General features: G+C 32.6%; 1 protein-coding gene across 3 annotated transcripts in view; it reads left to right on the plus strand.

The window, feature by feature from the left end:
* Positions 1–12866, plus strand: part of Phf14 (PHD finger protein 14) — a 193273-nt gene that overhangs the window by 61497 nt on the left and 118910 nt on the right. The window lies entirely within an intron of this gene.

Genomic DNA, 12866 nt, shown 5'->3' on the forward strand with positions numbered 1-12866 from the left:
CTAGCCCAGAGGTCACCTCTTCCTCTAACTTCATATTTCTCATTCTCTAATTTTTTAAAATATATTTCAAACCTATTTACTCACAATAATACATATTGTTTAGTCTTTCAGGTTTTAAATTTTGTGTTATTGGAGTCAAACTTCTTCTGTAGTTTGATATTTTTTCCAACATGTCAATTTAATTCATAAATACTGATCCATATAGTTGTAGTTTACTTCACTAATATATAGTTATTCTATTGAACAGCTATTCTAATGTATATCTATTCTAATGAATAGACTATTATTGAGTTTTTCCTTTGTCATGTTTCCATGCTTTTCTATTATTAATGGTTTGGTATAAATATTTTTGTTAATGTTTCTTGCAGAATGGTAACGGAGTTAGGGTATGTACTAAAGTGTAGATTCGCTGAATTATAGACTATCTGTATCTTTAATTTTGGTAGATAATGACATGTTTTCCACACCAGTTTACACATAGCAGCGATGGCTAATGTTTTTTTTTTGGTTTGTAAACTTGTTCAATGTTTTAATGTTTTCCAAAGTAAAGAATGGGGAAAAAAAGTATATTGTCATTTAAATTACATTTTTCTAAATACCAGTAATTCTGAGCATCTATTATAGGTATATAAGTTGTATTTCCTCTTCTGAGAAATCTGTAGGCAAGTCTTTTGGCTTTTTTTTTTTTTCTTCTGAGGCTAAGATTTAAAGAATTTCCTGTAGAAAGTTTGTTTCTATTTCCAGGCTTCTTTACCAACCTGAGACAAAGTAAAAGATTGATGTGTGTGGGTATTTTCCATTTCATCTGTAGAAAAAAAATTTCTGCTCCAAATTCATTAGGGTTGGCTTGCAATTACAAGTTGTTATGGGAGACTTTTTTTTAATTTTTAATTTTTTTCGTACTGGGGATTGAACTGAGGGGCACTAGACTACTAAGCCACATCCCCAGCCCTATTTTGTATTTTTTTAGATACAGGGTCTCACTGAGTTGCTTAGTGCCTCGCTTTTGCTGAGGCTGGCTTTGAATTCACAGTCCTCCTGCCTTAGTCTCCCGAGCGGCTGGGATTACAGGCATGTAACACCACGCCAGGCTGGGAGACTTTTTAAAGATTTTTTTTAATTTATTCTTTTAGTTATATATGACAGTAGAATGTATTTGTTCTTTTTAATTATATATGACAGTAGAATGACATAATACAAGGAAGTATAACTTCCCATTCTTACGGTTGTACATGACGTGGAACTACACTAGTTGTGTATTTATATATGAACATAGGAAAGTAATGTCCAATTCATTCTATGATCTTTCCTAATCTCAAACTCTCTCCCTTCCCTTCATTTCTCTTTGTTTAGTCCAGAATACTTCTGTTCTTACCTACTCCTTCCCCTCATCAGGTGCTAGCATCTGCATATCAAAGAACATTTAGCCTTTGGTTTTTTGGGATTGTCTTATTTCACTTAGCATGATAGTCTTAAGTTCCAATCATTTACTGGCAAATCCACTGTGTATATATACCACATTTTCTTTATCCATTCCTCTGTTGAAGGGCACTAAGGTTGGTTCCATAGTTTAGTTATTGTGAATTGAGCTGCTGTAATAAACATTGATGTGGCCATGTCACTGTAGTATGCTGATTTAAGTCCTTTGAGTATATGCCCAGGAGTGGGATAACTGGGTCAAATGGTGGTTCCATTCCAAATTTTCTGAGTAATCTCCATAATGCTTTCTAGAGTGGTTGTACTAATTTGCAGTCCCACCAGCAATATATGAGTGTACCTTTTCCCTCACATCCTCACCAACATTTATTTTTAATTGTATTCTCGATAATTGGAGTGAGATGAACTCTTGGTATAGTTTTGATTTGCATTTCTGCTAGAAGATGTTTAACTTTTTTTCATATATTTTCATATATGTTTAACTTTTTTTCATATATTTGTTGATTGTATTTCTTCTGTGAAGTGTCTGAGTGGATTATTTGTTTTTTTTGGTGTCAAGTTTTTTGAGTTCTTTATATATCCTGGAGATTAATGCTCTATCTGAGGTGCCTGTGGCAAAGACTTTTTCCAATTCTGTAAACTCTCTCTTACGTAATTGTTTCCTTTGCTGTGAAGAAGCTTTTTAATTTTGATTCCGTCCTATTTGTTGATTCTTGATTTTACTTCTTACACTTTAGGAGTCTTGTTAAGAAAGTCAGTTCCTAAGATCTTTTAAGGGATAACAATATAGAGATTATTATGGATTTCTGAAAGGAACTTTTAAGAAAACTTAATTTTAATTTAAAGGAGAAAAATAAAGGCACTCTAAATTAACAGTTAACAAAACAAACAATGATAACTAATCCTAAAAATATTTTTATATTTCCCTGAAGAAGAGGCAGACATTGAAAATAAAAAATGTCTCTCATGCAAAGTTAAACAAACGGAAATCAGTAAACATAATTCATCACATCAATAGACAATAATAACATGACTATTTAAAGAGATGCACAAAAAGTATTTGACAAAATACAGTGTTCATTCATGCTCAAACATTAGAAAAACTAGGCATACTAGGAACTACCTCAACATTTTAAAAGGTATATATGTTAAACCCAAGACCAACATCATTCTAAGATATTGGTAAAAATAACATCAAAGACAAGATGCCAGAGCCATTTAATTTTACGATATGTAACGTGGATTTTTCTTATTTATGAGAATTCAAATACATATTGAATCTCCAAAAAAAATCTCCACTATTTAGAAACTTGATTACTTTTGTTTACTTCCTTTTCCTTAACTTGTTTAATGAAAGGGATTTTATTTCAAGTAAAAAATATAAAATGATTAGGGATGCTTTAGATTGAAGTCCCATTTTTATTGATAACCTGTGAAATTTGGTACACTGGCATATAATGAGCACTCAAGAAATTTTAGGTGCTGAATACTATAGTTAAATCATTTTGTGTAAAAGTAAATGAATACCCTCCCCATCCTGCCCCTTCTATTACTTTCTTACGTTTTGTACTTTTTGTCTTTATGTTTAAAAATAACATCAAATTAGGAAGGAAGTCAAAGGGTAAAGGAAGAAATTCACATGCTAAAATATTTACATTAAGTTCTGGTGTGTTTCTACTACTACTACTACTACCAAATGCAGCCATTTTATTTTGTATTTCTTGCTAATGCTTGGATTTTGACTTCATTACATTTTCCAAAGGTAGTTAAGTCAGAAAAGGATGGGGCAGGATGGGGAGGGTATTTGTTTCCTTTTACATAAACTGGTTTAATAATAGGATTTAGCAACCTGAAATTTATTAAGGGCTCATTATATACCAGTGTACCAAATTTCACAGGTTACTTCCCTTAAGATGGATTTAATTATTATAGCTCCCATTTTACATATAATGAAACTGAAGTAACTTACCTGTGATCTTCCAGAGAATAAACAGCACAAAAGGAATCAAACCCAGATAGCTTTAATTAACTCTCATCTTTTTTGAGATCTGTAGATGAACATTTGTTGAGGCATGAATGCAGTTTTGTCAAACATTTGGTTACTAAGTAGCTTTCTTAATAGGTATGGTTTTTCTCTTATGGTACTCTAATCTGATACCAGAACATTACTGTTTCTTTCCTTAGTACAGGATTATTGGTAAGAAGCTGGGCACATATATACTTAATAACTTGTGTAACTGAGTTCATTCTCATTAAATATTAGATTCAATATAACTTTTCTTTTTATTTTCAGTTTTAGTAATATTCCTTGTCAAGTTATGCAGGAACATTGCCATCACTGTCATTCACAGTGAAGCAGTGTTAAAGTTAATAAAATCTTTTGATGGCTATTCTGCCTTGTGGAAGTTGATGTTAAAAAAGAAAAGAAAAAAATTAGGAGCAATATATCAGCAAGCTCATTGTTGGCATATGTATGTAAGAACTACTAGTATATATTTGTTTTAATATTCTTGTGTTATAATTTGCTTCTTTACCTCCAAAATGGATACTATGAAACCTGCTCTGGGGAAAATGTGTAATTTTGAATTGAGAGTGAAAATGGAGCAGCATGTAGTGATTTTCTTATCCATTTTTTTCTTAAATCTAGTCACTCCAAATATACTCAAGCATTTGCCTTATTGCATTTAAGCCTTTTTGATTAAGCAACAAGGATCTTTTCGATCCCTTCACTTGATCAGATCAATGTTAAAGGAGAGAGGCCCATAACTATTTTCCTTCTGTAATGCCTGATTTGTGCCAAAGTTGCCGTTAGAAGAATGGCATCTACTTTTTTCTGCTGACAGGCAGTTTTCCATTTATCATGTCCAAAGAGTTCAACAGGGAATAGAACACTTCAGCAAGGTACACTATTGTATTGTTTGGATACTGAGAAAAGTCATTTTTCATTTCATTCTACTCTGGTTTCCTTAATAAAGATTTATAGAAATCTGAAAGAATGTAGCATATTTGAGACAGTAGTTTCAATAAGATGTAGATGGTTTTCAAGGTGAGCAGGCCCAGTATTACTTTTTATCCTGCATTTTTTCCTATCCAAAGATACTAAAAAGATTAGCCAGAAAAGTTACTTGAAAAAAAATGTGGCACTAAAGATTTAGTATTAAAAATAATGATTTAAAAGAACTGTTGCAAGTCTAAAAATGAAATGTTGTATTTTCAGAAAGTACCCTTTCAGTGCAAACATAGGAGCTGTCTCTGTTTCTTATTTTAACATTACCTCACGTTTAATGTTAAGGTACCATCAGTTTTTATTGAAATTTGTTATTCTGAGTGATTGAATTATTTTTTGATGAAATTTTAAAAACAAAGTAATACATGAATACTTTTTTATTGTAAGAAATTTTAAGAGTATAATTAAAGACAAAAAGTCCCTTTTGATTTTCATTCCTCATTTCATGTGCCTCTCTTATGAGTATACATATCTTAGACTTTGAATATCTTAAATTTCTTTTTCTCTGTCAAAATAAAGGCAAGAAAAATTATTAGACATATGGAATAGTAGTTTAGGAATAGTTCAAGAAGCACAGAAATATGATAGTGTTAATAAATAAAAAAGAAAGGATACGGTTTTAGAAAATTATTTTTAAACTATTTCTAGCTCCAGAGATTTTATTTTGTAGCAGCTTAGATTGGTTCTGAAAATACTACATCTGTAGTTATTTTGATGTCTCCATAACTGTTATTCTCTCTTTTGTTACTGGATACTAATAAGAGGACCATTCTAAAGAAAAAAAGGATTGCAAAGTTTATATTTTTATACAACCTTTATTGGGTATTTACTGTTTACATTCTATTAATTGTCATAACTACCCTGTAAAGTGGCCACTGATATAATTTCCATTTTACAGATGCAAAACTGCGGCAAAGAATTTTTAGTAATTTGTCTTAGACATACAGTATCTAAGTGACAGAACTGTGCTTCACACTTAGCTAGCCTCATGTCATTCTTTCACTTCATTGTGCTGACTTTCTGGATAGGATTTTTTGCTGGATTTACCAGCACCCCATTAGAGCAGATTCCTGCTTGGAGATATGAGCCTCCTGGGAAAATAAAAAATCTGAAATAATCAGTAAGTAATAAAAGACAAAGCCAGAAATTAGATTTAAAGGGGGGCATCTGATGGATCTTCCATCCCTGACAGGAATTGGAACTGAACAACTGAACAAGGCCCCAGTCCTTTATTTAAGGGGAAGTACATTAGAGGTTTCAGTGTGGCAGGGATCTTGCAGGAAACAGGTTGTTTGGTGCTTGGTAGGTTTTACGCCCAAACAGGTTGTTTGGTGCTTGGTAGGTTACTCCCATCTTTTGGTGTCTTAGTTTGATCCTAAGGCTGTGAGCTAAGGCAGGGTGCCAGCATGATCTGGGCTTTCTCAAACCAGGGAATTTCACCCACAAATTCCCAGAAAAGCAGCTTCCCTGCCTTAATGGCTCAAACAAACCCATAAAATATACACGGCTCCCAACAATTACTACTAATTGTTCCAGGTTCTTTATGGGCTAGAATCACAGACTCTACATTCTTTCAGTAGCTTAATATACCACTGGTGATTTGATCAGGAAAATGGGCAATTCTGTGGGGAATTAAGGATTTATATAGTGGGCTGGGATTGTGACTCAGCGGTAGAGAGCTCGCCTAGCATGGACAGGACCCAGGTTTGATCCTCAGCACCACATAAAAATAAAGGCATTGTGTTGTGTCCATCTACACCTAAAAATTAAATATTTAAAAAGAAAGGATTTATATAGTGATGAGTATGTGGGAAATGTTGATTTCAAAAAAGTTGTCTGTGTAGGTCAGAATAGTTTTGCTGAATATCAGAAAATTTGTCAGTGAAATATCTTACCCTGAAACACCAAGTAAGTGTTGAGAGTCGACATTAGGACAGAGAATTTGATGGTGATGATCTCAGCCTGAAGAACAGTGTTGAGTAGATGAAAAAATAGGAACTCATGGGGAAGTCTGTAGCATGATCCAGGACTGTAAGTGGGAATTGATGGAAAGATATGTGAAGCCTTAGTATCTAGAAAGCAACATGATTTCCTGAGAAAAAATGACCTTACTTTACTTACTCATTTCAAACATAAGGTTATTAACATGGAACTATAGAGAGAAGGGGATTATAGGAAATATGGTTTCCAGCCTTAGTTAAGAAAGATGGTTATAGCAGTGATGGTAGAGGTGTGTGCCAAATTGACTACAGATAATCTGGCATAGTAACCAAATGCCTAATCTAGTGCTTGTTTGGCCCATGGTAGGTCCTTGTAAAGTAAGACATCCAGACTCCTCTGTCCCTTCCCTCTTTTTCTTCTCTTTGAGGATTAGGATATTACCTTTTTTATTCCTTTTTTATATACCTTTTTAATTCCATCCTTGCGTATTGGGCAAAACATGCAATAAGTTCTGAATTAGGTAGTTAAATGAATCACTGGAAGCAAAAATCCAGTGACTAAGAGTTATAAAATGCCAAGAGTAAAGATCAAAGAAGGTAGACCTGGAATTTTTACTGGTTCAGCAGTATTTAAAACTGAGAGCGGTTTAATTCTGTCTTGGTTTGCTGGAATCCTCACAGTGTTTCCCGGTTAATGAGAGTGAGTCAGGTTCCCACCTCTCTTTTTTGTCTGTTTTAGAAATGAGCAGAAAGAAAGTTACATGAGTGAAGAAAGGAATATTAATATAAAGGGTCTCCTGCCAGATGATATGTTGTTAGCCCATTTGGGTCCAGTCATTTTCTTTCTCTTTTTCTCTTATTCATAGAAGTTAGAGAATTTCTTTTTAGAATATAAGGATTTTTTAATTAGACACTCTGGTAAGGAAAGTCTCCTTTAGTTTGATTGCATTAAGCAATGCTTCCCTTTAGAATGTAATGATTTAAACTATCCATTGTCAATGTCTGTTTCAAAGGTCAACTTTAATATAATTTATTTACTTTTAATTGTTGAGCCTATGCTTCAGATTTCTACATTCAGAATATATGATAATATCATTTTATAAAATAAAAACTTTCAGATACACAATTATATATTCTGGATAAAATTTGAAAATTTACAATAATTTTACTTTACATACTGATAGCCAGTAATAATAATTCTTTCATACATCATTCATTTATTGTAGGAATGAAAACTTTGGAACTATAGTATGATTTATCTTAATATAGATTCTTTTATATTGAGAGGATTGTTTTTCTTCTACATAATAGCCTGTATATAGGACAGTGAGTTCATATATATATATATATATATATATATATATATATATATATCTTGCCTACCTTTAAATGTAAAATGACCACATTTCATATTCAGTGTTTTCCTCTATTTCTTGGGTTAAAAAAAAAAAAACTCTTTTTCTTGAACTTATGGTTCTAATCTTTCAACTATGAATTTTTATTGTAATACTTCTATTAGTTTCAAGTAATATTTTATTCCTTTTATACTTTCATGATCATTCCTTTGGCATTGAACTAAAAACAACATTGCAATCCATTGACCTTGTGGGTTACTCTTTGATTAATCTCTGATGAATTCACTATCTAACATCGCAGTCCATTTTATCATTACATATATTCTAGTTCTAACATTTCATTGTTTTATTTTTCATAACTTTGAAGATACCAGAAATTCTCCAGTTATTTCACCTACTTGGATTTTTTAAATATTCAGCTTTATCTCACAATGCTTAAAGGGTGTATCATGACTTTTGGCGTATGCAATACAGTTCACAGCCTCAGTGATTTTATCTTGAACCTATTCTGTCCTCTTGAGTAAACCTGTGGAGTTCAGTAGTAGGGAGGAAATACTTTAAAATGAACTTTTGTTTATAATATATAGAAATATGACTTTCTGTTTTCTTCACAGTTTTCAAAACTGGGGGAAATTTTTCTTTTGCATGAGTGGTTTTGGCCGTATTTATTCCTGAGGTGAATTGTTCTCCATGTTCAAGAATAAAAATTGGCTGTCTTTTAGTATTCTCTGTTCTTTGCTTTGACCCCTTGTCCTACTTTTGAATTGTGATCAGGTTTATATTTTTCAACAAGTATGTGCTTAGCAACTAATAATATAAGGCACTGGGCTGGATGATGAATAGGAGATTAAAATGAAGATGTTTTATATGCCCTCAAGGTAAAATTGACTCAAATGTCATGTAAACTAGAAGTATAGTTGCCCATTTGTGAGGTATTATTAAATTGCCCCAGCTGGTAACATGATAGTTGTGAAGTGGAATAGAATGACTAAAGATTGAAGCCACTAAGATTTACTACTTGACTTTCCTTAAGGAAATGTTCTTCTGGATGAGAAAGTCTTAATTTGCATTTTTTAAAACCTGGATATTGATCAATGGAAATTTTTTAAATAATAGCAGACTGGATACTAGTAAAAGCATTGGTGCCCCTCCCATAAAATTGCTTGTAAAATTTTTGAACCTCATTTAGGTATCATGATATCTTTAGCTGTTTTACCTACACCTATGCATTCTTATGCTAGGCATCTTTAAAAAAAATTTTTTTTTAGTTGTATATGGACACAATACCTTTATTTTATTTATTTTTATGTGGTGCTGAGGATTGAAACCAGGGCTTCACATGTGCTAGGTAAGCACTTTACCACTGAGCCATAATCCCAGCCATGCTAGGCATCTTGAAGACAACAGCTTTTTATATTATTAACTTGGCAATCCTTTAAAGAAATTAATTGGGTAAAATCATCATAATAATAATCTAGTTTTAATATAGGCTTATTTATTAATTAAAGTTATTAATGAGTTTTAGCATACTTTCAACAAAGTTTTATTTAACATGTAATTTTGTAAGATAAGTAAATGAATATTTTTTAGGATCACTTGTTTCTTTTTTAATTATTTTTGTGCTAAGGAAAGAATCATTAGTGTAATTGAGTTTTGCACATAGACTAATTAAAGAGTCTTTTTAAAACTTAAATTATTTTCTTATGTCTACATACTTACAAATATTTGGTGTCTATGGATGTAGCTCAGTGGTGAAGAGCTTTCCTAGTATGCTTGAGGACCCGGGTTTCAATCCCCAGCACTGGAAAAAAAAAAAAAAAAGAAGTATGTGTATGACTTTTAATTTTGCCTTAAAATTAGCATTTAACATGTAATCTTATTTCCCTAAAATAATTTTTTTGGTAATATTATTCCCTTTAAAAGAGTATATAAAATCAAGTTCTTGAGCATTTTAGGTAGCATCAAAAACTGGTAAGATAGCATACTATAGTGGAAATATCTGGAATGGATTTTAACTCTAGTCCATAGTCTACCAGTGACCCTTTATGTGGCCTTGGAAAAGTATGCTTAATTTACCTTGTGTGTTAGCTTTCTGTCACTGTGATACATTCATTTAGATAATCAACTTAAAGGAGGGAAGAATGATTTTGGCTCAGTTTTAAAGTTTTCAGTTTACGATCCTTTCAGGCCTATAAGAAGGTGGATTATCATGGCAGGGAGTGTGTGGAGCAAAACTGTTTACCTTATGGAGGCTGGGAAGCAAAAAGAGAGAAAGCGTTCAGGATACTAATTTCCCCTTCAAGGGCACACCTCCAATAACCTAACTTCTTTCCTTTAGGTCGCACCTTCTAAATATTTTATCACCATCCAGTAGCACGTCAGGCTGACGATCATGCCTTCAACATATGACCTTGGGGGATATTTAAGATCCAGACAACAACACTTTGTTTTCATATATATCCCCATTTGTAAGATGAATTAGATCATCTCCATTCTTTTGTACACCCAATAGTTAGGTTCTAAATTCACAGTTTTATTTATTTTTGTCCCTATGTTTGTTTATTAGAAGGTTAAAATATTCACATTAATATTCAGACTTAGGGAGGTAATTAAAATGTTATAATTATGCTTTCAGGATTTTATTTTTATTTTATTTTTAAAGACCACATTTGTTGAGGATCTTTACTTTTTCCCTTTCTGGTAAATCTGTTATAATCATTGTTCTTATTTCTAAAAAATTACCTGCATGATATACTTTTCAACAAGTGGGCTGCTAGGTGTTATGTATTGCAGGTTGACTTGTTTCCAAGTTGTTATTTTCTTTTGAAAAATTTCCTTTGTGCCTTTACAAAGTGACATTTAATTGTTTTATGTAGTGAATTAGATATTGACATCTTAATGATAGTAGTTTTCTAAAAATAAATAGGATTTATTAGTAGTAGAAATACTATAATAGAATATTAGAAATATGCTTCCTTACTTTATGAACTTTAATAGTAGCTTTGTAGTATAATTTGAAGTCAGATATTCTAATACCTTCAGCATTGCTTCATTGGCTTAGAATTACTTTGATTATTCTCTTTTATTCTTCCAAATTTTAGGATTTTTTTTCTAGTTCTATAAAAAATGTTGTTGGTATTTTGATTGAATCTGTATATTGCATTGAATCTGTATATCACTTTTGGTAATATCATCATCTTAATGATATTAATTCTGCCTGTCCATTAACTTGGGAAGACTTTTCATCTTGTAGTGTCTTCTTCAGTTTCTTCCTTCAGTGTTCTGTAGTTTTCATTGTAGACATCTTTAGCTCTTTGGTTGGGTTTATTCTTGGGTATTTCTTTTTTTCTTTTTTGAGACCATTGTGAATGGGATTGTTTTCCTGATTTCTTTTGTAGCCTGTTTAGTATTGCTGTGTAGGAAAGCTACTGATTTTTTTATGTTGATTTTGTAAAATGCTGTTTTGCCAAATTTATTTATTTATTTAATATTGTAGAAATGTTTTAATATCTGTAATGAAAATAGCAAGAGCATAGTAGTGGGAGAGCAGCACGGAGTGGGGGAGGGAGAAAGAGAGAGATAGGGAGGGAAAGAGGGAAGGAGGAAGAGAGAGCGTATCTAATTATATATAAAGGAAAAAAATAGTGATCTCAAGTTTTTAGCAGTAAATACAGAGTTCACAGGCAATGAAATAATACATTTTAAATGCCAAGGGAAAAAAATCTTGTCAATTTAAATTCTGTGTTTAGTCATTTATGTATTTCATAAATGATGGTGAAATAAGAAAATTTCAGGTGGAAAATAGAGCATTTTAACTATTGTATTCCCACTGAAATTACAGTCAACAGAAATGCTTTAGTATTAAGAATACAGAGTTGGAATAAAGGAATGAGACCAAATACCATTGTGTGGGGAGAAATTGTTAAACATGTTAGTTGATTTAAACAGACATTTACTATAAACAAACCAAATGACAATAATAACTACATTAAGAGCATTTACAATAAGGTATCATTAACTTACCAAACAATAACATGCAAAATGGGGTAAGGTTAGAGCTAAAATAGTTTATGATTTTTTAATTCTTTGAGAAGAGAGGTTATGTATGCTGACTACTTTAGACATTGTTAATTAAAGGACACGTGCTCAATTTTTAGATTGTCCTCTAAGATAGTGGGAAATATGTAATTTTCAAATGAGGAAAGAAAGAAGAGGAAGGAAAATTTTAAAAATGTAGCAGAAAAATGTATAACAAATAGAAGAAACAAATAATAGCAGAAATCAATTTAAATATGTAAGTAATATTAGCAAATGCAAATGAGACAACTCCATTATTTAAAAGAGGGGGGCTTTCAGATTGGGGGTCAAAAGGCTCAACTCCCAACCCTTATGTCTGTACAGCCATGCTATTCAGAGGGAACAACTATAAAATTGAAGGACAAATACAAATTGAAAATAAATAAGTAAAAGTGAAATACCAGGAACAAAGCTACCAACACAAACTGCTATAACTAAATTAATACAAAGATAAAATGACTTTAACTATGATTAGCAGAGATAAAAAAGCCACTTCATTGCCGCAGTCTGGCTGGGCACAAATGCCGCAGTCTGGCTGGGCACACAATCACGAGCCACCACACAGCTTGTAGATTCAAACAGCAACTCTTTTTTCCCAAACTCACACCAGCCGTCTACAATCACGTTCTGGGGAAATCCACGTTCTCTTCCCAAATCCACGTTCTCTGCCCAAATCCACCTCCACTGGGCTTCTATCTCCAAAAATATACTGTCTGAATCCCGTGAGAACTCAAGGGGAACTCAGGCAGCAGGATACGCCCTATTCCCAGCAGGAATAATCTTAAACCTTAAACCTGGAACCTAAACTGGGAACGCCCTAAACACGATTATCTTAAAACCGGGAACACCCTAATCTGCCTTGGTCCTTGAGCAAGGTCACGTACATTCAATGTCACTGCAACATGGGGTACGCTGGCAAGGAAATTGTCATACCTACTTGGCTAATGGCTCCCAGCACTTCATAATCATAAAAATAATAGCATTTAATAGCTTCAAACCTGTATTTACTTAGTGTAGGTATTACACCATTGACAATGCTCTCAAAAGTGA

This window comes from Marmota monax, unplaced genomic scaffold (assembly GCF_021218885.2).
Source record: "Marmota monax isolate L192 unplaced genomic scaffold, Marmota_monax_Labrador192_F-V1.1 WCK01_AAM20220418_F8-fsc00027, whole genome shotgun sequence".
NCBI classification, from domain to species: Eukaryota; Metazoa; Chordata; class Mammalia; order Rodentia; family Sciuridae; genus Marmota; species Marmota monax.